Source organism: Paralichthys olivaceus, chromosome 18, assembly GCF_024713975.1.
Source record: "Paralichthys olivaceus isolate ysfri-2021 chromosome 18, ASM2471397v2, whole genome shotgun sequence".
In the NCBI taxonomy this organism is placed as follows: Eukaryota; Metazoa; Chordata; class Actinopteri; order Pleuronectiformes; family Paralichthyidae; genus Paralichthys; species Paralichthys olivaceus.
The window spans coordinates 15,079,285-15,105,708 of record NC_091110.1 but is presented as its reverse complement, the minus strand read 5'-3'; the positions used below and the strand labels follow the sequence as shown (position 1 = coordinate 15,105,708).

Genomic DNA, 26,424 nt, shown 5'->3' with positions numbered 1-26,424 from the left:
TTTTGACAGGCCTAACTCTGAAAGCTTTGTGTTACAGTTAGGCTCCAGGTATGGAGGTAATCAGGTGAGTGAAGCTGCTCCCACAGCAACACACACACAGACGTACAGGGAGAAACACCGGAAACACACGAGAAAAACAAAGGTTACAGCCGAGCGGTGACATCTGCTGTGTAAAAGGTCAAACTGGAGAATGATTGGTCTTCAAACCCTTGAGTTTACTAGAGTAGAGTGAGCAATACATTTATTCCTTTAAGATAAAACTTTTAAAAGAGTCCAGCAAAGTTTCTTACACCAAAGCTCACTGAATTCTTAAATGGATGGAGGCATGTCCGTGTGTCCTTCTTAAATAATAAGAGACAGGATTTAAGTAACTGTTCATGTAGAGTGTTTTCTTCCAAGTGGTGGCTATCACAGCTGTCAGATGTTCGATATTTTGGGACTTTGAATTACAGCGAGGAGGCTGACGTTGGTATTATTCCCACTTGGCTGCTCATTATTGCTGTCGGAACGCTACATAATGTAAACGTGACATAACAAGAGCGATAACGGTATAAATTCTGCCTGAACAGAAACAACAGAACACACAGAAGAGCTGCCAATCAAGCTCCTCTACCCACTTCTGAGCGCAGGTCTAACCAGGCACACAGATGAAAACCCCTGTGTGGGTGAACCAGGGATGTGACAGCGCACTTAAAATTAACATCACACACACGTGAAACTATTTTAATGTCCAACAAAGCGAAGATTAACAGCGGCAGAACAATTGATCTAAAATGTTGTAGTTTGTAAGGAACGATTTGTGCACATGTACAGTCACACAGTAGACAGCAGGTTATGGGTTATATTGTATAACACGTCTTTTCTGTGTGTGAAACAAATAGTGTGGCTTTTTATTAAAGTTATATGATAGATGCTGCTGTCATTAGTCGGTGGCTTGTATTGCAGCTTTTGTGTTTATATTTCTTTGAGCTCAGTGGCGCTGTACGTTGTTTGAAACTCCAGACGATAGTGACAAGTTTGTAGAGTGAAAATTTAAAAAGTAAAATTTAATTTTAAGCAATGAAATGGCTGTTGTTCAGCTCCAGAATTGTCTCTTTCAAATATACATCGGTGGTAACAGAAGAAAGTCATAAATCAGCCTCTGACAGGGGCAGCTGCCATTTTGCCAGAGGGCAGATAGAAATGCTTCAACTGTACCGAGAAGGAATAGACTGTGGATGAGAACGAGGGGGAGAAGCACATGTTTTTACATGTGTTCTCTCACAGCTGTACACTCCAGCTACTTCAACAACAACAACAGAGATCTAGACATCCACTGCCTCCTGGCATCATCCTCTAGATTTCTGAACGTGCAAACATGGTTTGAAACATTTTCTCTCTCTGGACCATCTATCAGATCTTAGACTTATTAGGTGTCAGGTGCAGTGGCGCTTAATCATCACAGCCAGTCTTGTTTTCTTTGTGTCGTTTTGAAAAATGAAAAACGGAAAAATGCAGACCTGACTTTATTCCAGGTGATTAATTCCGCCATTGCTGTTTATGCTAGGTTCAGGATTTGCTGAGTGATTGACTCCCTGTAGGCAGCAGCTAGAGTATTTCCACCGGCTGCTCATTCTATCATGTGTTCATCAATCCTTAATCACATCTGGACCACCACAAATACGCAAATAAATGGTACCTGCATGTCGGCAAAGAAGAATGAGATGTTTTAGTGGTTGGAGAATGTCCAAAATGTCCAGCTGAGTGAATTGATGAAGCATTTGTGCCTGAACTGTTTGAAATATATTCAAAATATTGTGTCCACAGTTTGAGGAACGTGCTTGTTTTCTTTCTTGGGGGGGATTTAGAGTATCTGCATTCATTTCACTTTCAATACAGAGCGAGGTAGCTTAGCACTGGAAGTTCAGTTAGTTGGCTCCTTGATACTGTCCATCACTACCATGCAGACTCTGGTTCCCAATGAAGTTAAAAGCGTATGATAGTAGCTCATGTATCCAGGATAGTGGCTCTAATCTATCTTTATAATCTTAACACTGACAGGCAGACATGTAGCCTCCCTATATGAAGCCATGAAGCATATGAATGTCCGCTGGTTTACAAAATGATAATCAAATGTTTTGCACTGGTATGATTCCTCTCCTTCTATTTGGTCTTTCTTTCTTTCTTTCTTTCTCTCACAAATACTGCTGTGGTAAATCAGGATATAGAAAAACAGATTAAATTGACAGCTTCAATCAATAGTCTTGTTCAGTGTCCTCAGTGTTATATACTTCCTCTCCTGCCTTCCTCTGCAGCCCAAAGCATGCACTACTTCTGTTGCCTGTGGGTCCAGACAGAGCCTGGGGACTGTGACTCCACACAAACACCATTATATCCTCCTTTACCTCCTCCACTCGTTCTCCTCTCCTCACATCCTTATCTTTCTTCCTCTCACCTCTTAATTTTTCCTCTCTTATCTCCTCCCTCCAACCCGTCTCCAGCCCAGGTGTTGGAATTATATCCTTTTTCCCGGCCTGTCTGCATGACACCTTGCAAAATCCTGTGGCAATCCACACAAGTGATCATTTCTCCCTAACTGCATGAGGAGGAGGAGAAGGAGGAGGAGGAGGAGAGAGACCTGAAGCTTAATGCTCTCAATGTATCCCACATCTGCGCCTGTCAGAGATGCTCTCAAACACAAGTGCAGGAGTAAATTGAATCCCACTTTTACAAAGCTGGGCAACAAACAACTGATAGAATCCATTTGTATGACAAAGCATGATGGAAAAATAAAACGGAAAGAGTAAAGTGAAATAAAAAGAGTTGCACTGGTTAATACATCGACGGTATATGATGTTTGATCTGTGTCCTTTCTGCAAACATGGTGGAGGAAGGATTTAGAACCTGTACAGCAGCCAGCCACCAGGGGGAGATCAAGATGCTTTGGCTTCACTTTGGTGGAACTGTCACGTCGTCTTTGTTTACAGTCGATGGAGAAATATTCCAAAACACCAAGCTCCAATTTACAATCTATTAAAACCCATCAAACAAGTTGGATAGGGGAAACATGTGGTCCACAGTCTGGATGAACCAGATAAAAGAAAGCCAACCTGACCCCCATCTTATTATTCCACCCTCGGAGCCCACAGGTTGATGTGAGACTGAGGTCAGTTCATTAAAGTAGACTCTTGTTCTCCTGAACACAGCAGCCGTCTCCTAATCAATACTCAGAACAGTTTCCTCATTGCAGCTCATATATGTGTAATCAATTTACCACAGAGCATCGCAGCTGAACTTCACCTCCACTGCTTTTACACTCCGGTGCAAAACAATCCTTCTTCACGCCTGTCACAGAGAGTTGAACCAAAGTGGTAAACGAATTCTTGAACGCTCCCAACAGCAGCTGCAGCTGTGCAGAGGCACCATACGCCGGCTGCTTTGTGCAAACAACGTGATAGAGCGAAGGTATAAGACAATAAATCATTTTTCACGAGGTAAATGTGATACTGAAGAGACGATATCTTTTGAGTGTCGAACACTTTACCTCCTGTCGGCCTAAATGGCAGCAGTAAAGGTGGTTGTTTGTGTTTCCTTCATTGAGCAAGCCTCGGTCACCTTGAGACAGACTTTGCAACAATAAACACTTTTTGAAGTTTAATTTAACATTTAAACTTTACTTCGTTGAGTGTCTGTCTCACGTCAGAGCCCCAACTTATTGAGTATGCGCTGTGTGTAAATGTTTGAGTTATCAAAATGTGCTGAGTGGTAGAAATATGTCATCTAATGAATAACGATCCTGAACTTTATCATATCTCACCCAAAATCTTTTACTATCAACTACTTTTTACACATCTAAATGATGTCTGCTGTTAGTCTAATTATTTTTTATGGAGTTCAATACTTCATTTTCTTAACTTCTAAATAAACTGTCATATTGCTGTCAACTGCGTCATAGATAAGACCGACTGAACCAGTGCAAACTCTAAATCATCAGTTTTATATTCTCAATCATTTACTGTGTCCAATTTAATGTGGGGTGAAGCGAAATCCCTGACGCACGGTTGTTGAACAAATTATCAGGTGATGAAATTTGGTTCTGTCATAAGTCATAAATGTTGAAGAGAATAAAAGAGAATGATTGAAACACCCTCAGTCATGTCCAGTGTGGGAAATATGCTTCAGTCTCTGTCTGAGTCTGTTAAACTGCTTTCCCGTTATACTCCAACCGGTTTACGATAAAGGATCTTTTACTGGAAACTGACTGTGGATCAGTCGCTGTCTTTTCTCGCATTAATACGAGAATATACAATCAGAGCAGAGTCTTCTAACAGCAACAATTTGTTTCCATGCTGTCTCTGTCCTATTTATCTGTTGTTGCCCCCCCCCCCCCTTCTTTCTCCAAATTATGTTACCGGAAGACTTTAAGCATTCATGCAAATAGAAATCAATAACTTAGCAAAGCTGCACTGTGAGTACACTGCTTCTGCCATGACATTGTTTAAATTTCATTAAATAATCACATTTCTCGCCTCATTAAAATGCTGAGTGTCCATTAAAAGTGCATCAGTCGGAAACTCGGAAACAAATATTTGCAGTGATGAAGTATATGTGGACCTGCAGCTCTGGGGAGTGGACGTCCAGGCTTCAGACACAGATGCATCTATACATCCTGAAGTGGTGGTCGGGATAAAACTAAATTTAATCCTGCTAAGAGCTGCTGTCTCACAGCATTTAAATTCTTCATGGGGAAAGGTCGATACAGGAGCATGTTCAGCTCATTATCTTCTCTTGAGTGTGAGGTCAGTATGAATGAATGAATCAAGATGTTGTACTTGACTGAGTGGTGCTGGGAAGACGGACTGAGGCTTATAAACCATTTGAATGTCAATGTTAACATTTTACGTCTGAGACCTGCTGCACACGAGGGTGATTTGTCCAAACGACGATTGCAAGGGCTTCTCTGAGAAATGGCTGATCTGAACTGATTCTTTGGCCAAATGATCCTGTTGTGTGAGGAGACATAAATTTAATCCAAGAAAACCTCTGGACAATAAAAGAAGGCTGAAGGAGGTTCTCCAGTCAGAGGGGGGAGGCCGTTGTAGTCCGCCTCCATGTTTATTTTCATTCTGAACTCGTGTTTGATCAAGTCAAGTCTCTGCTTTCATGCGTGTGAACACCAAATGTGTGATGCTGCGTCTCAACTCAAGTGATGCACTGATGTGTGATTTTTCAAGATTAAAAAGATCTGGTTGCATCTGTCATTATGTCTGTGGCCTCCCACGTTTTTTAAAACAAGTTAAGATTTGAAAATCCTCTAGTTTGCAGCAGGGATTATTTTCTTCATCAATAAACTCCCAGAACCACAACCACAGTCTGTTAGGTGGTAAACTCAGTCTTGATCATAAGTCACCCTCTGCTGCATTTGTGGCTCATTTTCAGCAAATGCTCCTTTAATTACGTTTCATTTGGAGACAACACATAAAGCGGCGCTGGCTTGAGCCACAAAGACGCTGATAAAAGCTAAGGGCTGTATATCTCTGGTGATATTTAATCAGTGCATTGATCACTTGCTCATTAGGAACACCTGAGATAAACAGCATGAACGCACAAGTACAAAGAATCTAATCCGCACCAGCCCTCCAAAACAAAATCCAGGTGGATTAGCAGGGTTTCATTAGGAAAACCATTGATATTTATAGATTCATTTCACACATTGTTTAACCTGAGTTTTTGAAAAGGCTTCTCTCTTTGTGAAATAATCATCGGAGCCCGAAAGGTTCATTAAACCCCTGACTAATCCCAGTAAATCCACCCTTACCAGAACTCTCTAATCTAAACTGTCTGAATTAACACTAAATAAAAGTGACACCTGGAGCATCAAGATGTTTGTCGATCTGTCCCCAGCGTTGCCAGATGGGAAGTGTTGAGGCATCGCACCAGAAGCTTACGATGATCGTATTTTGGGGAAAAATGATCATACGTGATCTGAGAAAACAATAATAGTAAATAAAGGAAAAGGAAAGGTTGACCTCCCGTTAAATGAGCAGGACGAGGAGTGTGATGTGTGTTTGACGTCCAAAGGTTTAAAGTTCACTCTTGAATTTTAAAACAGCTGCTGACAGAACAATCTCACTTCTTCTAGGCTCCATGTAGTTTCTGTTCTTGGGATCTAAATCATTTTTACACCAACATGCTGAGAATTCCTTGGTTTCCCTTTAATCTTGTCATCCTGGCCTCAACCTGGTAATTAATTATAGAAATGATGTGGATATTTTTGTGCCATAAAAACACTTTTGTGCAAACATGACACACGCATTCTGGATATTTTTGGCATCCTCTACTCCTCTTGTCACTGATGAATTCCAACATGCTGAATGCTGGGTGACAAGCAAATGCAAAAACGTAATGCGCAGGGTTTGCATTTTTTCAGTAATGCTGCATGTGTGGCAGGATGCAGAAGGTTAGAGATTCGACTGCTGAGACTTGGAGGATTTATATTTATCCCCTCAGAGGCAAATCTATCTAATGTGAAAGTTTAATCCTCTTAGAGACGCATTAACTGTGATCAAAGAAAGGACTTGAGCATTCAAACTTTTCCCCATGTCTAGTACCTCAACTCTTAACAGAAAGCCTAAACCCACCAGCTGATTGTTTCATCCCTCCTCTAACTCGCCTCTGGACTTGTACAGTAACTGTTCTAAACCTGCCTGTTCGGCCTGTGGTGATGCTGGTTGCAGCTTTTTTACTGAAACTGTAAAACTGACCTGAAGAAGTTGAGCTGCAGCAAGTGAAGACTCCATAAAATGTAATTAAAAGAATCCATTATCCTAATGCACACAATGGTGCTAATAGTTCCTTTTTGTGCTAAAATCATATGAAGGCCTATTTTTTCCTAAGATGCATTGATTGAGTCAACAAACAGGATATTGGGTTCAGGCCTTTTAGCTGAGTCCTCTTGAAGACAATTACGGGGGTAATTTGAAAGGCTCGACTGTGGCATTCTGTCACTGCGGAGAGCAAAACATGCAGCCAGCAACTGAGCTGGATAATCAAGGTATCTGAATAAGGACAATGGTGAGTGAGACATAAACGATTCATCCTGATGTCCTGCAAAGAAGCCTGATCTTTAAAAAGATGTCTCTGATGCTATGGATTTTATAAATGAACTAATAGAAACAGGTGTACTAGACACTGAGGTCTTCCCTGTAAAATAGCGATCCCATGCTTGTGTTTGTTTCTTTTGATTTTGTATTTTCTCTCTGTAAAGCGCCTTGGGTACCCTGAAAGACGCTATACAAACCCAAGTTATTATTATTATTACTGACAAAATTCTACACCATGTATACTGTACACGAGTTCACTACTCCTCATCGGACGTAAACAAGCTGTGACTCACCCATATTACAGCATTGGACCTCATTTGCAAACCGACTGTTACGCACATACCAGCATGTATAATTAATAAATGGAGCTCTTTGTTGGTTGTTCTCAGACTCGGAGGGCGGCAGCAGAATGCCATTCTGTTGCCAGGGACTTTCATCCAATTTTTGCGGTGTGTTTGACGGAAAGCACATTTGCATTCAGACGCTTATATGCACGTCTTGGGGAAAATGTTTGGGGATTGCAGGGGCCAAATTTCAGTCATCTTGACAGCTGGTGTTGGTTCCTGCTTGTCACTGTGCACACCCAGGGGAGGGTATCAAATACCCGTGTCTCTGCTCATCTCTAACTTGAAGACGACTCCTCATCAGGGACGCTTGAACCTCCACATGCCGCAGCATCTCCCCCAGTCAGATATAATGACGGCTTCCTGGTTCGAAATGAGCTTCCTCCTCTTTAAAAGAAACAAAGACAGGAGTAAATGGAAAGACTTAATTGCTGAGACACGTTTTGAGAATCCAAGCGAGGAAGGAGCGTCAGTCAGTCAGGTTCTCTGTGCCACATGGGCCATTTAGCGTAAAGCAGCTGATTTTCTTCCACACTGATCCCATCCTGCTTTCATTTAATTCTGCATTATCTTATGGAAAACTACCTTCATCAGAGCTACTGTAATAACTCATGTTCCATCTTGACATTAGAGAATCATGCTTTGCCTATGTACCAGTTTTTTTATTTACAGTGAATTCCAAGAGCAAAAAAAAACATTGAGACCTTAATTTAATTTCACTTTTGAGAGCAATGGATTGTCAACAAAATGCCAAGGGTCCAGCAGGGAGATGGAGGTCATGAATCTTTCATGCGTTCCCTAATGACAAGTGGAGCGCTCAGTGGCTGGAGAGAGAAGTGGTGAACGTCACTGCTGAAAAAATCGTGATTAATTCTTTAGTGTCGCTTTTGAAGCCATTCGACTATAAAATCAAAAGCAATTCCACACTTCAGACATGAACTGTGAAGCAGTGTCACAGGCAGAAAGGACTGTGACATGACGTTTGCTGCCGTCCACTCAACATTTTCTTCTCCTGAATGAATCTCTCTGTGGTAATAAAGTTGAATATAATGACTCCAAATTGAACCACCAGTATCTGTATGGGGCATCTTAATTTCGTCCATTTAGCTGCACTGTATTTGTCCTTTAGCTGTTATATCTGACCTTGAACTTTTCTGACAAATTTGTACTTCAGCTTTTTCTCAATTTATGGGCTGCATCTTTGCAGGCTGCATAAGAAGACACAAAGGCCCCGTTCAGATGCGGCTGACAGACGCGTCCTTCCATCCCTGAGAAATGGCCGCTCCAATTAGTGGAACCTTTTTAGGCCAACCTATGCTAGGAATCACCGTTTCTCAAAGAGGTAATAACGTCGGTAAGTGTTTGAGTATCAGGTTTAAACTCAACCAAACAGCTAAGAGTACTCACTTTAAAAAACCAAGGGGCACTGAAACTTCTTGTCGTGTCCAGATGCAGCTCTGTTCAGACAGCTGGAGAACACAGGATTTTGGTCCAGCCTCTGAATTGGGATATAGCTAAAGTCTGTATATGAAAATGGATGTAGACTCCAGGCCCGGCAGAGGGCAACTCCACTGGTAGCAAAAAGAAGTCTGTTTCTATAGGACTACACGTCTCGCTTGATTTATAAAGTCAGTAAATATTTTTCCAAAGAATTTATGGTCACTCATAGAAACTTTTAAGATTCTCTGCACATTCAGACAATAATCACTGTGGTTTCAAATATAGAAATTACACAATGTATCAGCCTCTCTTGTGTTTTCTTGTACATAACAGTCATTTGTCAACGTTGACTGAACGTCAAATAAAAATGAAGGATGCCGATGTTACATTTTTACCACACAGACACAAGAATTCTTCCCTTGAAATCAATTGAATTTGACTGCGATAAAGTTGAAGACTTTGTGGGAACCATTAATCATCTATGACTGATAGAAAGTAGTTTCATTGCATGCCGACAAGAAAAGGGAAAGGACAGCAACATGTGTTCGATAACTCTGACATTGATGAAATGTCTAATTCTGGGTTCTGTGTCGTTTTTTTTTTTTAATGAATCCTATGAAATATTTCCTCAAAACTGTTCTGGTAAAACCCCCAGGCTACAAAAATGTCAGCACATGTGGGAGCAACAAGGATATGTCGGCTGCTTGTATTGTAAAATCACAAGAGCGCAGCATTCTCTCCATTTAGTTCATGTTAAGGCCTTGATACCTTTTAAATCCTGATGTTCAGACTCAACAGTAACTTTCAGTTAAAGCTGGAATCCTGTGGTTCAGGTGTCTGGAAAAGGTCATTTTCTATTTCTCTTGTTTGAAGTCTTAAAGAGGAATTTACGCTCTTCAAGAGATTGCATCTCCTCTCTCTTCCCTCCAGGTAATGACGATGATTCATCACTGGAAGCAGAGAAGTAATGAATTATTGAGCCTTTCTTTTGCGCAGATTTCTGTGTGGATGTATTTTTCAGACAGCATCATCACAATAAAAATAAAAGTGCTGCATTGAAAGAGCTCCAGGAGCAAAATGACGTAGTTCCTCATCCACACTGGGACGTGGCTATAAGTCTAAGCTCACTGTACTCTATGCTGATTACGTCGCAGGACTGTTAGTTTCGATTTAAGTTATTTTCCTTTTCCCTGTAGATTTTTCTTGTTGGCATCATGTTCTGCAGTTTGTTTACAACACCATCCAGCCCGACTCGTTGTGAGTTGCATCATGGGTAGATAGCATCCTTGTACTGTCACCAAGAGTCGTTTTTCCGCATGATAAATGGAGATGTTCTCGCTCGCTGCCCCTCAGCGAGCATTTGGTTTTTGCAAAAATCCAAACATGAACAATGTGTCAATGTGATCCACTTCACAAGGCCTGTAATCATCACTGCCTTTGTGAAACTTGTTTCGTGCACATCAGAGACGTCTTGATTCAGCCCTGGTTCGTTGGATGATTGTAATATTTCTGACATTTGTGTCTGTATGTGTGAAGTCTTTCAGAAGGTGCATTTGAAATACTACACAAAGTAGCTGCATGTGTCTGCAGTTTACATCTTGTTGTTGTTATCTCTGCAACCTAAACAGAAAATGTGTGATTTAGTCTCAAACACAAAGAGTGACTTTACATGTATATATATATATATATATATATATATATATATATAACCAGAAATTTCACAGTTTCAATTGATCCCATGTTCGTCTGTCTCTCCTGCTGGCGACCATCACGGCCAGTGTCACAGCAGAGGTCAGTTTACGTCTAAGTGTCCACGGGGGCCTCAGGTCGAAACGATGCTGAAAAATAACGAGGCCGACATCTCTCACTTTCCGTCTCTTCAGGTCCACCATTACCTGAACCCCTGCTCGTCATAAATGAATGTCGTTCCGGGGCTTGTTCTACAAAATTAACAAGCCAAGGTTGTCACACAGTGAGTCACATGATCTTGTCACTCCCACGGACGAGGGCTGTAATCACGGTGTGCAATTCAAGTTTGAATGAAAATATGAAGTGCTTTTTTTTTCCATGCACACATTCTGCTCTTTATATTTTTACTTCAGTGATTGTGAAATCTCCTCTGAATCCTGTTCAGATGAAGAATGGATGGCAGCTACTCCCAGCCGAGTCCATTTTTGCGTGGGAGGAAAAAAAAAGAAAGATCTCATAGGAAGCTCTGATGAAATTAGTAATTAAGCTGGATTTAGGCCATTTCCACTGGACCTTTAACTTGCATGGTTATTACTTTTAACAAGCCTGCTCATCTGGTGAGCTCAGGCTGGAAATCCTCGCCTCCTCTCCACTTTAGACGTATTCATAAGGGGTTGGACGGCATTGTTATGAAATGGAACCATTTCACATTACTGCGTTCCATTACTGTGTCGACATTCTATTACGACTCCCACCTGCGCTGCTCAGAAAGTCATTTATTTTTGACGGAGCAGGGAGAATGGAAGCCTGCAGTCTTAAAATGAGACATAAAATGAGTTCTTTTTAGTAGCAGACAGTAGATCGACCAGCCATTGACGCTGTTCCCCTTCTAATCCAACAGGCCTTTTTTTCTCTGTGGTTACAGACTCATTTTACATCTTATATGGAGTGTGACACCTTGTTAATTTTCACAGTCGAGCCTTTTTTTTGCATTTCTGCTGCATCTGTCATTAAATCTTTCAAACATTTTACATCCCACCACATTCCCACCCCTCAACTATCACTGTTTATTTCTCTCAGCATGTATTTTGTTAATTACAATAATCAAATTAGGTTAATTAATAATAATATCGTGCAGTGTTAATTGCTCTGCTGAGTAAAATATGCGATATGAAACTGTGATGGTATTTGATTTTTAATTGGGTTCATTAAAAAGTCCATATTTCTAGTTTCTGATTTAATTGACTATCTAATCATCAAAGTATCTTTTTGATGTGACTAGGAAATTGAAGAAGCTTTTCAGAGTCATCTAAAATACTTCAAATATTTATCCTCTAATCTTCAGGAAGAGCAGTTAATTGGTAAAGGACAGAAAATAATAACTCAAATCCTCTTTGGATAAGCTCAGTACTCAGAAACTCCCTATTTCTCTAACTGGACACAAGTCATTTAATTGCATCAGTGGTAAATAGCATTCTTTGACTTCAAATCCAAATCACTGGTCTGCATATTTGCATATGTTCTGAACCCGACAGCAGCTCCGTAAATGCCTCAGATACCACCAAAATATGTTGGTCGGCCAAATCCCTTTTTCTTATCAGTCGTAAAGGAAAGTCCAGGTAACAGAATCAGCCTTTGCAGAGGAGGTCTTGTGATTAAAAGGCCGAAAACATCACAACTGCTGATATGTCCCTAACATCCGCTGGTGTTTGCATATATCTGCTGGAGGTAGGCAACTTGTCATCAACCTAGTGCGCAAGATCCTGAAACAAGGGCTACTCACCACCTTGCCCTATGTTTTGAAATGTGAGCCTGCAGTATTGTAAAGTGTAGTAAGTATCCATATAGACACACAGAAATGCTGTTTTTCAAGATAAGTGGAGAAAAGTTCGACTTCTCCCTCCACTCTACGTAGGAGGATAAATGTCCCACGGTGCCTGTGAGTTTTGCTGTCTGATTTTAGTTTGTTCTGTCTCCAGCTGACTGTGATGGAGCTCAAGACTGAAACATCCCCCCCGGGGGAGTGTGTTATTCACCAGAGTGTTGAGAAGGATGAGAAGGATTGAGGAGCCTCACAGGACCTTTGTCTGTGTGTGTGAGACTGGACTATAGTCAGAGTATAATGGACTTTACGGTGGATCGATTGATAACAGTGTTGATTTCTGTGGCATTTCTTATTCATGAAATACATTTAATAGTCAAGTTAAACCAGCTGTGACATGTCGAGTCCAGCAGAGGAACAAACCTCAGACATCCTCTTTTTTCAGCAGATCCTATTGTTTCAGCAGATCCTATTTTTACAGCGCTCTGCTAATCCCATCTGAAAATCTTCATAAATTAAGATAAGTTATTGTGTTGATTATGTTTTGAGAGGAACACAATTGACTGGATTATACTCACTGGTAACTGTTTTTCCCCCCTGAGGAATAAAGTGCTATATTCTTGTACTGACTCCAAGTGCAAGACTTGTGTCAAACTTTTGAAACCCTTTATATTTGTATTTGCACTTTTAAATGTGTTTGGAACTTTTAGTGGACTCCTTGTGTTGTTTTACTTGTTTGGATTTATATCTTTGCACTTTGAGTTCATTGTTTTATTTTGAAACCTCCCTCCTTGTGTGTGTGTTTCTGACTTCACTTCCTGTCCTTATGTGGTTTCCCTCCACTTTGCCGGCCTCCATTTTCTTCTCACCTGTGCTCTCTGTGTTTCCCTCTGTTCAGCTCGTCTCGTCAGTTAGTTTGGGAGTTTTCATTGTTTCTCAAGTTTTTGGATTCTACTGATTCTACAGTTTCTACAACCGACCTGCGTTCACCTACTCGTAAGTCAAAATCAACACAGTTGTTTGGCAGTTGCCTGTCCTTGTTTGGCATCTACATTTGGGGAGATTCTGATGTTGATTCTATGCTGAAGTTTAGGCAACATTTTCATTTTCAGTCAGTTCAATGTGTTTGAAGTAAAAGTGCCATGTCTTTGCTTCAAATATCTAAAGACAAGTGCTATAAATGTCTTAAAAACAACCTTTTGAAATGTTTAAGTATGCTTCAGTTGTAAGTGTGGACCTTTTTGGCAAAGTACATGAAATACATCCGTGAACATATTGTCTTTATGTTCAGTATTCACATTAACAGGTAAATTCATTAACTTAAACCAGGGGGCATCATGCTTTTCTCAAAAAATCTTGTAAATTAGTAGCATATGGCGGAGAGAGGCTTCCTGAGTAATATTAACCTTTACCTCTCCCCTGGAGGATTGTAATATATACTGGGTTTACTGTGACTTATATCCTCATAAATAACCATACTGCGTGTTTTGTCATTTAATGTGGCTCACTCTTGCATCTTGCACTTTTGATGTCATTCGGTGTGTCAGTCTGCTCAGGGGTTGAAAGTTTATTTGACATTTACTTGACTTTTTAGTTTGGTTCATGTCCCATCCACTTACATGGTTGTGGCTGGGTTTATTACCGATACAGCCGCCAGCCAGCACGGGGGGGTTCCAGGTGATTTGGTGACAGCTCACAATCTTATGTCGTCATTAAGTTCAACAAGTCTGTACATTCTGCACAATTACATCATACATGCAAGTTCTATACTCAGATTTCGTGTGCATAACATTGAATATGTGTGTTCTCCGTATTGTTAAAGTAAATTAGACTTCTAGCTATAAAAAAAACTATGAAGATGCTTGTTGGGTGACACAGATAAAGTATACTGAAAACTTTGTCACATCCACCTACACGCAAGTTACTTAGAATGTAAAAAAACATGCGCCAATTAATGCTGTGCGCAGTCTGCCGAAACAATCAGTGAAATAAAGCTACGGCCATTAGCGCCTGCTGATCCATGAGTGTTTACGTTCTCATTACTGGCGTCTATTCATCCCTGTGACAGCTGTGGAGGATGTTTACTGACCTGTGATGCGTCACAGAGAGGAAACAGTTGCAACCATTAAATTAGTCCTGGACGCTGAGGCTGCTTAATGTGGCTGATTGACGGTTGCTAATTTTCCAAAAACTGTGAGAAGCTGTTTTGTAGTTGTTGTCATACTTTAGTTTTTTTTATCAGAAAGAGAATCTTTTGTTTTCCCAGAGCTGTGATGAAGAGCTGCTTGTAAATTCATCTTGTGAAGTGGAGGGAAACTAAAAACCACTTATTTGTAGGTGTCATAATTCTGAAGGACTTGTGAGTCACACTGACAATATTGTGATAACAATGAGTCTTAATATAAAGCTGCAAATGCTTTTTCAACATGTGGTAGATTCAGCCCTCCCCATTTGGAGGTTTGTTTGAAGAGGATCATTCAACTAAAGCACTAAAGAGGATAGAAAACGTAAGAAAACAAAGATTATGACTTATGGTTTGTCATACTTGCTGCTGTTTACCCCTTTTTATCTTCTGCTCCTCTTTTTTGGTGAAGTTTCTTTTTTGCCCTTGAAGCTCTTTCCTTCATCATTTTTCCTCATCATTCTGTATCCTACCTATGTGCACAGCAGATGAGTGTCAGTGAATCTTGATATCTTGCACCAGCACCTGGAGGTGGAGGGACTAGGTGAAGAAAATTTTAAAAGTTTTACTTCTGCTTGTTTGTTTTCAAGTCCCCATAATTGAAATATCTCAGCAGCGAACTATAATACATGTTCATGTCTTTGTTTAGAAACGAATTTGTATCTGGTTGTCCTGTGTTGCATATGCGAGTGCAGTAGGTTCATTGCAGGCTCCCTCTAAATATAAATTTTGTCACAAACACGGTGTTCACACCTACAGCTCTGTGCTACATCAGTGCATCCCACTCCCTGCACAGAGCTGCATGGTGCATTGTTCCCGACTTCCCTCCTACACTTGGCCGTGTGTGCTACACACTGCATCTGATTCCAACATCAGCCTTGGGTCAAGAGCAACTGATGGCAAAGCTCACAAAGCTTTACATTCTCAGATGTTCCCCCCACCTCCTCTGTGTTTCTTTTTTCCAATTTGTGTTGAGAAGACATTGAACTGAAGCTGACAATCAACATCTAAACTCCACTTTAACACTTGATTCAATCATATTTTAGACTGTTGCTAGAGAGACTTCTCTTCAGACATCCATGTGCATCCTTTAAATCCGTGAACAGTTTTCTAACTGAAAAAAAACTAGCTCAAATTTATTAAATTAAATGAGAGGGTGGTGTTGGTATGTATAAAGACTAATACATGTTTCTGAATTATTACCTAAAACACACAAGACAAATGAGACCATAGGTCGCCACACAATACGACTGTTCTATGGGCCATAATAACCTGTTTGTGTAGATGATCTATGGGCTAATTTTTAACAGGACACATTTTTTATAATCACACACAATAAGACTGTTCATCCCATGCACTGCAACAAAGATAAACATATTAAACAAGCTTTTTCTCATGTCCCATCTGCCCCAACAGAACTGTCACAGTTAATTGCTGCTTAGAAAAGCCTGATCGTTTACAAGGGGGGGGGGGGCACAGAGTCTAATAACACATCTGCCCCCACTGGAGCCCCAAATGTGCATCCAGGTTGTTCATAATGATTTTCTTCTAATTTGTCCTCGCAAATGCAGCAGCGAGTTCGCTGCCAGTGCGCCTCCCTCTTTCTCCCCAAGCAATAAGTAACAGCTCCTGTGACAACAACCGCTCCATGCGCGGTCCCTGGATGAGCACATACTGCGCCTTCTGTCACCGTTAATGTGGCAGCAAAATCCACAGCTCTGTGCACTTTTCTTCTCATTAGACCTGCAAGGTTTAGGTCAAAGCTTATCTTCATACTGCATTGGTAATACTGCACTTTATTGGCTTTAATCTGGAAATAAATATTTATATTGTGGATTTAACCATCATTTCTAACAATATTGCGCGCATGGAAAAAACACTAATAACGTCTGATTGGGCAGGAAAGCAGAATGTGTGCACATGGCTCTGCCCTGGTTTAATGTGTGTAACATGTGCAAGATATTCTTTATATCATAAAACAGATTAATATTGTATATAGTATTACTACGTATTTGTATCTTATTTATTCCAGATTCTGTTTCTACATGAATACTTCCCCATCTTATCCTTTTGTTTTGTAGCATGACTCGAGCTGCATCTATGTCACACAACCCCACAGAGAAGTATGCAGGATTTTATTGTAACCATAACAACAATGAAGGTTTATTAATGGCACCAGAGTGCATCAGACCAGAGTTTGCATTCACAGTTGTGCTTGAACAGTCTGTTGGTTTGTGTTTATTAAACCAGACCACAATATTTTCCTATAATCCTAAAACTAAATACATCCATGATTTTCTTCAATAGTGACTTAAACTTAAAGGTACAGTGTGTAGGATCTAGTGACATCGAGTGTTGAAATTGCATGTTGCAGCTGAACACCCTTCACCTCACCCTCTCCTTCCAAACATGAAAAGGAACCTGTGGTAGCTTCAGTTTTCATAAAAACTCAAAAGGTGTTTAGTTTGTCCAGTCTGGACTAATGTAAAAAACATGGCGGCCTCCGTAGAGAGGGTCCCCTCAATGTAAATATAAAGTATTTAAATATAAAGGGCCTTTTCTGGAGTAAACATTTTACTGATTAATGTTCACCTGACACTGTAGCAAACATATCCTCTGTAACCACAGAAAGTCACAATGTTTCAGTCACTATGACATTTTCTGCAAAACATATTTGCAGTTGCAAATTACATGCAGACATAGTCATTTCAAGGAGACGGGGTAGATTTCATTGCTGCTTATATTAAAGGAAAGCTGAATTTCCACTTTGGTTTCCCTCTGGAAACTATTCCCAGACCATAGCCAACAGGTTTTACTGTGCATGTTTTCCTCTGATTAAACTCACTCTCAGCAGCGCGGTTTTCATCGTGAATAAATAAAGTTGATATTTTGAGTTTTGTTGACATATAAACAGATGATTTCTGAGATTACCCAGCTCACAGTGGTACAGGTTGTTCTGCTGGAGAACTTGATCAGTCAGTGAATCTGTTCCGTCAGATTTGTTGAATAATCCTTAGCTCATAATTTCTCGCTTTCCCCCAAAGTTCAAAGGTTTTGCTCGTAGCTATTCTGACAGCTGCGATGGATAAGACACTTTCTGCTCCTGCTTGCTGCTTAAAAGCTACAGGTGAATCCAAATTCATGCAGTTTATTATGTAATGGTAATTTCATATTACAATGTCTAAAAGGAAATAGAGGTCGGTCAAGGCTTGGTGAGATAATTTACATAATTTACAGCTCTTTGCAACACAAAGAGAAAAGCAGATGTGAGATTTCTGGGAAACCAGATAAATCTTTTTATTCCACTAATCGCCACACAGACCCTGAAAAGATGTGATTCATCACGAATAAATGAGGCCAAACACTTTCCTGACTTTTAAAACACATTGTGGGATGCTGAGAACAAAAATGAAAAATACTGCAGCAGTCTAATATCACAGATAAAATCACAAAACATCTGAACTTGCACATTATCCACTCACAGTGACTTTAGTATGAAGATCTTTCTGTATCGTTGTGTTTAGGCACCGTCAGCGTTTGGTAGAGGTATGAAAAGGATCATGGTCTGGTTTAATATTTTATGAATGAATAACAACTCAGTAGGAATTTCAGCTCTTAAAGGACAAACCATTCTGCTTGATTTGGCCAGCTATTTAAAATGTAACTTGATCACTTTCATGGGGTTAAAATACTCACATGTGGGAATAGTACACACCCAACAATGTGAAAGCAAACAGGTGTACATCTGTCATTCCTTTCAAAATCAATTCACACCCCCAGACAAGAGTTTCCACACCAGCAGAGTTGAATAACCTGCAGCGTTCCCTCGCCGCTCTCACCACAAATCATAGAAAACTTGCTGAATTACGTTGCCAGAAATGGCATCAAGCGTGAAGAGCACATGACCCTCGGTGAATAGGCTGATCAGAAATACATTTGTTTGACGAAACCTTTCTTGGTTTACTCCAGGGTTTAGTTGTTCTGCGATCCGGGAAGCAACGCAACACCTATTACAAGTTTCATTTCATGCTCCCCTGTCTCCTTCTCTGTTTGTCCCTGTGTTCATCTGTGAAAAACACAGATAACGGACCCTGGACCAACGCAATGACACACAGACACAACAAAACAGCTTCTGTGTCGTTGTCTTCTTAAAGCAACAATATCACTATTGAAAAATAATTGTTAAAATGTTTTCCAGTGTACGATTTGGTTACATTCACACAATTTAACAACTTGAGAATGGCTGCGGTCACTGGTCAAAGAAAAGAAACCAGTGTTGACACCTCATGTGTCTTGGGCAGATTCTATGTGATCTTAAACAAGCAGATTGTAAAAGCAGCTGAGAAGCTTTATTGTTCCAACCTCCTCCTTTGACAGCCATTTTCTAATCAGATGTTGAATCTATATATAATTTGTACTCCTTACACGTGTGATGACAACTGTAGGAAAACATCAAGAGAAAAATGAAACCATAAACGTTAACATCTGTAGCCTCCATGTTTCCTACCGACTTCGTCTCCTTGTTTACCTCCGTTCACAACGTGCTGCGTGTGACGTCTTGTTCTTCTGTGCATGCGAGTCACATCAGGGCCAGTTCTTATTGGAATCTGATACTTTACAAGATAATGTGAACACCTACATGGCTGAACTGAGCATTAAGACTTGCTGTGCGAACGTAGTGTTGATCTTGTTCAGAATTGGTGTGGTTAAGCAGTTTTCATGTACAGAAAACAAAGCCTGTTAATTTCTTGGAATAAACTCACACTGTAGAATAAGTAACTGAACCAGCTGGATATTCCCCATAATCCCCGGCCTCATATTTGAAGTCTTCTTTCCTGACAGTTTGGCTTTACTCTTGAACTTGATTCTGGCAGTTTAAACCATACATAATCCATTATCTGCACTATTATCCAGTTCAGGCGGGAGATCAGACCCACTTTCCTCACTAATGTATACATAGAAGTGAAACAGACTTCAGGGTTGGAGAGAGGAAATAAAAGAGGCTCCATTCTCCCTCTTTCGAGTCAGCGTACCATGAAAATGTCTTGGAATCTAAGGTAAAAAACACGCTTGGTTGAGGAACCTGCTCAAAGGGTTTTTTCATCTCCCTTAAACAAAAGGGACGTTTCGAGATGAACTTCAAATCTCCACTTCCAGTTTGGTTGAATTTGCTCAGTCAGTGTATGTCAGCTTTGGTTGAGGTATCCCTTAGTCATTGTTTCTAGTTTTCTTCTGGTACATGACTCATTCTTATTCAGACAGTTTTCACCAACCTCCCTCAATCCATCCATTCTCTATACTACTTATCCTTTGATGGTGTTTTCATCTCCCGGCTACCTTTATTTACTAGCTGGTCATAAAAAGCCAGAAAGCTGCAGTCAAATGAGAATTGTAGCTGTTGATATTTCTATGGTAATGGTTGCAAAACTATTTTAGAAGTTTAATAGAAGATTCTGTCAGTTTGCGGTTGGTGCGGTGTTAAATGAAAGCATTAAGCAAGAAAATCACGTGAGATTTCAGGACTGAGACATGCAGCAAACTTTTTCTTAAAAACCCGTCAGTGGTCGGTTTGCACAAGCAGGGCCCTTAACGATAAATAAAGATAATGAATGTTGATCACTGCGGTTTCACTCAGATAATGTGGGCTGCAGAGGAAAATGGTTGCCTGGGTATCTGCTCGCCTGTTTAAAATTTAATATGAAGCTATGAAACAACAGTTTTTGCAGTAAACCGTAGAGTTATAATCACACTGAGACTTTTAATTTAGAGGGATATAAGAAAAGTTTGGAGACCCGAAGCTCTTTGGTTATGCTTTCACTTATTTTCTTATCTTTAAATTAAAATTGTATTGAGTTTGCAATGGTCTGTGTGGGCTTGTGTGTGTGTGTGTTTTATTATTATTATTATTTTTACCTCATTAGGACCTTTTCCAGCATAAACACTGACCTTGTCAGGACCAGTAGACCTCATGGGGACCAAAGCCTGGTCATAATGAGGCAAAACCTACTTTCTGGGATCCTGGTTAAGGTTAAGGGGGTAAGATGTGAGTTGTGGTTGTTGGGCATGAATTGGTAAAGGAATATAAAACAAAAACCTAACTAAGGGCTTTTAACTAAGAAGTTAAAAGAATAAAGAGATTAAAACATTAAAAGTTTTGGAAGTGGGCTAAAGGAACATTAAATGGGTCAAAACGTTGGAAATTGCGTGAAAAATAGATGTTCAGGTGGGAGAACGGTTAAGATTAGGTGCAATGAATGGATAGTCGTAAATAAGGACAGCTCCTCAAACCTTAATGTGTTTTAGGTCTGTTTTTAAGAATCCTAGTGATCTCTGTCACCTGGTTAAATGAATTTATTGACTCCGTCTCTCTTGCTGCCAGAAACTGATTCATCCTTAAAAACACTTAATGGGGAAACTCCATCCTGGTTCATGCTGCAAAGTTATGAGGATAAACAGCCACTCAGACTAATTGGAGATTAATCATTAGAGCATGGTTACATTTACAAATTTGGCAGACGCTTTTATCCGAAGCAACCGACGGCTGAGGAGTCGCACTGGAGCTTCAGTGCAGTCGGAGACCTTGGAGTAAGCACCAAACTCTTAATCTGTTCAATAAGACAAAGTGTGAGGAGCTCAGGTGAAGGAGTGCACGGTGAGTTAACCATGTTGGAGTGTTAAAGGAGTTAGAAGAGGAGGTGCTCTCAGGGAAGATGAGTCTATAAGAGGTTCTAGAAGATAAAGAGGCTTGGATGGTATATGTTATTTATCCGTTTTCCCTTTTTCCTCATCTTTTCTTGGTGTGTCCAAAATGATTCACCTATATTCACTGAATAGGGAGTTTCCATGTAGAGAGCTGCACAGTGAGCTTCACAAAATCTAAAGACTTGTGGACAGTATGTGGGTATTTTTTTCTTTATGCACCAGTAAGTATGTAATTGTTAAGAAATGTTGGTATTTCACTTGCAGGATGACTCAAGTCTTTGTACGCCTGTAAGTACATCGTTAACCCTATTATACTGAACAAACGTTCCCACAAATATTTGGTGTCTTTTATGACGTTCAGTTCTTTTCAATCAAGGCTTTTCCATTTGTCTCTGTCCTCTATTGAGTCACATCATACATTGATTTCTTTTTATTTAGACATGCCATGATTTCTGTTTTCACATCACACAGTTCTAATTTTTTCCTTTTATCCGTCAGCCATCTATCTTTCATCAAGCCTGAGCACAATGCATGATGGTATAGCAGACACTTTAAGGACATAGGTGAGGAAGAGATGAATAATATCCAACCAACCCCAGCGGCTTGCGGCCGAAACGAGAAAGCTACTTCATCCCAGCGATTCCTACAATTGTCTATATTGCTCGCTGTGACCATCGGTTGACAACATTGCAAAATGGCAAACTCACTATATAGTGAGTAGTGACTGATTTTGGTCTCAGTCTTTTTGTGGTTACCGCTCTACCGCCAATTCACTTGCGGACCAGTAACTGTCACCGAGATGGTTCAGGCTCCAAGAACCAGGTCTCCTGGTCCAATAAACAAGATGATACAATCTGCTCTCTGGTGTCCAGAAAGTATTTGTTGCTCTTTTTTTCCCTTTTATTTATTTTTTATCTGAGATCTAATTACGCTCATGAGAATATAATATATCCGATACGAGCAGGCAGTTCAGCTCCCCTTTGTTGAGGCGCAGCAGGGTGGGAGCTGATGAAGAGACTGGGCTGAAAAAAGCTCTCACATCAAAGACTGTGAGCTGAGCTACATGCTGTGGTGGAGCTTTACGGCTTCTCTCACAGGAATATGCCAGCAAACAAAATTCCTAATTAGGTGCATAAAATGCCAATTGATTTAAGTGTTGTAAATCCTGTCTGGCCCGACCTTCTCCCCAGCAGCAATTACACACCTGCAATTAAATGGCAGTTTGTAGCACTTCACAACCTCATCCAATTCCAAAGCAGACACTTTACCTGATCTTATGTTACATAAAATCAAAGCGTTTGTGGCCTTCACCTATTTCAAAGCAGCCTGCTTCCTCCATCGGGACATAAACTTGTAATCTCAGTCAATGTGAATGGTTATTGTGGTCAATTCACCGCAGGTTTCCGATGGGTTGTCTGAATAGATTTTAAACTGTATCTTGGCTGAGAGGAGCATTTGTGGCTCGAATCTGTTATTAGACCGAAAAATACTTGGACATTATATTAAATGAATGACAATGACATTTTGCTACTGCATTCAATGCCAAGTGCCAGTGGTGGTATATAGTTCCTTCACTTAAGAAAATATCATCGCAACCGAAACGATTTCTTTACAAGAACAATTCCTGTACGAACATAAAGGTGGAATATTCACACAGCGCTCATTAAGCCAACTGTCTCAGCATCGGATAAACATTTTGATGCAAGTGAAAATGGTTTGCGCTTAAACAGCACATTTAACAACCTGCTCTACCGCCTGAGTCACAGCCGTAGTTACACCTGAGTCCTGCTGCAGACGTTTTGTTAAACCTGTCTTCCTCTGGTGCATATAACACATTCAGCTCCCTGTGGCATGTTACTCATTCTGTCATTACAAAGTCACAGCGAGGAATCGCCCTGCTGTTAGTTAAACGCCAACAGTTCCCATCCCCACCTGGGCTGTGTCACTGTGCCTGTAGTCTGCACGGTTTTGTTCCGCTCGTACAATCCGATTACTCCTCGGTATAAACGGTGTGATCCTCACTGTTTTTGAATTATTAGTCTTCATCAGAAGGATTTAAATCTGTAAACAACGAGACCTTTTCTTCAGCTTGATTCGATTTCTATTACCTCTGTAATGAGAAGGTTTACGCAAAAAACTACACAACCGAATTCCATGAAACTTTTTGGAGGGGTGGGGCGTGACCCAAAGAAAGAATTAAATACATTGTGGAGCAGTGGGTCCATACAAAATGGGTGGATCCAGATTTTTTTTTTTACTCTTCTAAACATGGCGAGATAGGACAATCGAATTGATATGCACTCTTCAAGCAACCCTCTAGTTAATTTGTTTTGTTAGCTCTGCTATGGATGGAAAGAACACATCAAATGTTGGTGCAGATCTGGATCAGTGAGTGGATCATGTACGCGGATCACGTTTTTTTGACATTTCAATAATATTTAATAATCATTTTCAATAATCCAGATCTATAGAATTTAAATGTGGTTTTATAAGAGAACTATTGTTGGAGGTATGCTCTCTACTCATTCTACAAATTCTGCCATTTGTTTTATTGTTAACAGGATTACGCAAAAACTATTTCTTCTATATTTCCACAATAAGAACTGAACAATCATGTGTAGGACTGTTCGGCCTTGGCAGCGGTATGCGCTCCGCTGGCTTTCATTCTTCTTTCTTTGTCTGTTTGTTTTCTCTTTAGTGAATATAACTTGGGTTATGCCGTTTTGCATTGGTTACTAGTTACATGAAGTAGAGTAACATGTTAAAACCTCAACAAAACAGTTTAAGATGTATAAAAAATCAGGCTGTAGGTTTTTGTGTTAAATCTAATACATTCATGGCATCACCTTTCCCTTAGCCTGCTGCTTTGAAGAAGTGCAAGTCTCTCCCTGGGTCCTCTGACACGCTGTGTTCAACCTGTCTTTGATGCCGTTATATGACTGTAGCACACACTCAAACAAACAGCAGTCGGTCTCATTGGCTTCACACCACAGTGCTGATTCATCTCCTCGCTGGGCCGGTCCCCACTAATCTTTCTGTAGCTGCGGAGTTCCACCCACAGCGAGGCTTGATCACAGGACTCCCGCCCACAAGGGGGACGACAAAACAGTCATGCACGCACCTCCAGCAAAAATCTTGAACTCTGAAACACCTTAATGAAAATTACCAACACGGCAGCCGAGGGGAGTTACATTTAGTTACAGAGCATGAGTACGAGAGCTCTATATGCAGATGGTTGCATTATGTTGCTGTCATTAGGGTGATGAATGCTTTTATTTCATTTGCTTGAAGAAATGCTAATTATGTCTGTTTATAATGGGCTGTTCTCTCGGCCTGTGGTAATCCTGGTTGCAGCTTTCTCTCAGATTTACTGAACCCTGAAGACCTGCTGCAGAAAGAGCTTTTCAATCATTTTAACATTGTGCTCTTTTGTACATTAGGTCCATTATTAAAGTTAAATTCTTACTTATTTTAGTGATAATTTGTAATATTAATTTAAATGGATTTCATATAAGACAAGTAGAGTTTTGGATTCTCTAACATTCAAATTGCTGCTTTTTGTATATGTCAGACAATATACTAACCGTCTCTCAAAGTTCGCTGTTAATTCTGTGTCTCTGCTTGTATCTTGACTTTTCCATTCTCAGCCCCTCAGCGCTGTGTGTGCGGGCCGGGAGCCAGGAGCACTCTGTACAGTTATTTTTTTTCACAAAGGGTTTCTACTTATCTGGTTCTCACAGACAGGTTTTCAGTGGCAAGCAAGCCACTGATACGGGCAATGTGAAGGTACTTCATTGATGTGTTGCGATAGAGGCTTTGCTTACCTTTTGCTGGCAGAGCAGTTTGCCAACCAGGTGACCAAGCAAAGCGTTTTGCTCTGCACTGTCTGATAAGTATAATGAAACCGCTGAAGAAATTAAGTGAATTTCACACACAGTTCTCCATGCAAGTTGTAAGTGAGCAGTCCCATACGCAAAGTCAGTGAGGAGTGTATTCTGCAGGATGTCTAATGCACATGTGCGCTACATAACTGGTTACACTTCTTTTACTTACGTCCTTATTTGTTTATGGGCTAATGCGTATTATTCAGGTTGTAATATTTGTATATAAGTGAATTCTGATGAGTACTTTTGATTAGATTCCACCAAAGACAAATAAGACATTTTATTTCTCTAGTCTCTTTCCATTCATTTGTTTTCTGCAGCTTCTCCAGGTTCACCAGACTAAGCAAATTGGCCCAAAGGCTCTTCTACCTCACTACCTCCCGCACCTAATCACAGATCCTCTCTCCCTGAGGCTTGATGGGATAGGTAGTAATCGATCTAGCGTTTTCAAGGTCTGCCCCAGGGTCTCCCCCTGTATTTAGATATGCATGGGAAACCTGCTGAGCGAGGCGTTCAGGACGATTCATAATTATTCCCCAACCAATGCACAGCGCCAGCAGTTGTGGCTCTTTGTTTATTTGTGATCTCCTAACCCTGTCCCCACGAGTGAGTCCAGACGACCTGCAAAGGAAACTCTTCTCTGTTGCCTGCATCAGCAATTTCTTTTTTTTTTTCCACAGACCCGTGAGCGTGTGAACATAAATCATCTAATAAATTTAGAGCGTCACACTCATGCTCTGCGTCCAGCACTGCATTCGAGAGAGGCTGCACTCACCCACCTGTTGAGGTTATCCACACTCTGACGCTCAAGGTGACATTTTTTCCATCCGATTCTGCGAGGGGCTCGGTTGCCAAGAGTACTGATGTGTGATATCACAACTAACTGAGAGCTTTATCAGAAGATGACAAACAGAGAGCAATCGACCATGTGTTTCTGTCCAACTCGCAACAAACAGGATCCGCCTCAACGTGTGAAAGTAAATCTTTAGAAACGCATGTGTTATACATGCACAGACTCACCTGACACACATGAACTTGCCTTACATTTTCTAGCTCTTTGCGCTGAATATCCTTTACTGTTGACTACACTCCTCTCCCTCAGAGAACACACTGTCTACTGTCAGTTGTCCAACGGCTTAAAGAGACAAAACAAAGTGTTTCTGACAGAGGTTGAAAAGAGGAGCTGCAGCAACGGACATCATTTCAAATTAAAATTATGACAAACGACTTCCATCTTGACATTTTTAGCTTCTTCGTCACTTTTGGAATAATCTTTCTA

General features: G+C 40.5%; 1 long non-coding RNA gene across 1 annotated transcript in view; it reads left to right on the top strand.

Moving 5' to 3' along the window:
• Window positions 1–11,891: 11,891 nt before the first annotated feature.
• LOC138405473 (uncharacterized) overlaps window positions 11,892–26,424 on the top strand; it is a 55,468-nt gene continuing 40,935 nt past the window's right edge. Inside the window, exon 1 of the long non-coding RNA XR_011239214.1 lies at window positions 11,892–13,373. This is a non-coding gene — a long non-coding RNA (uncharacterized lncRNA). The remainder of the gene's footprint in view (window positions 13,374–26,424) is intronic.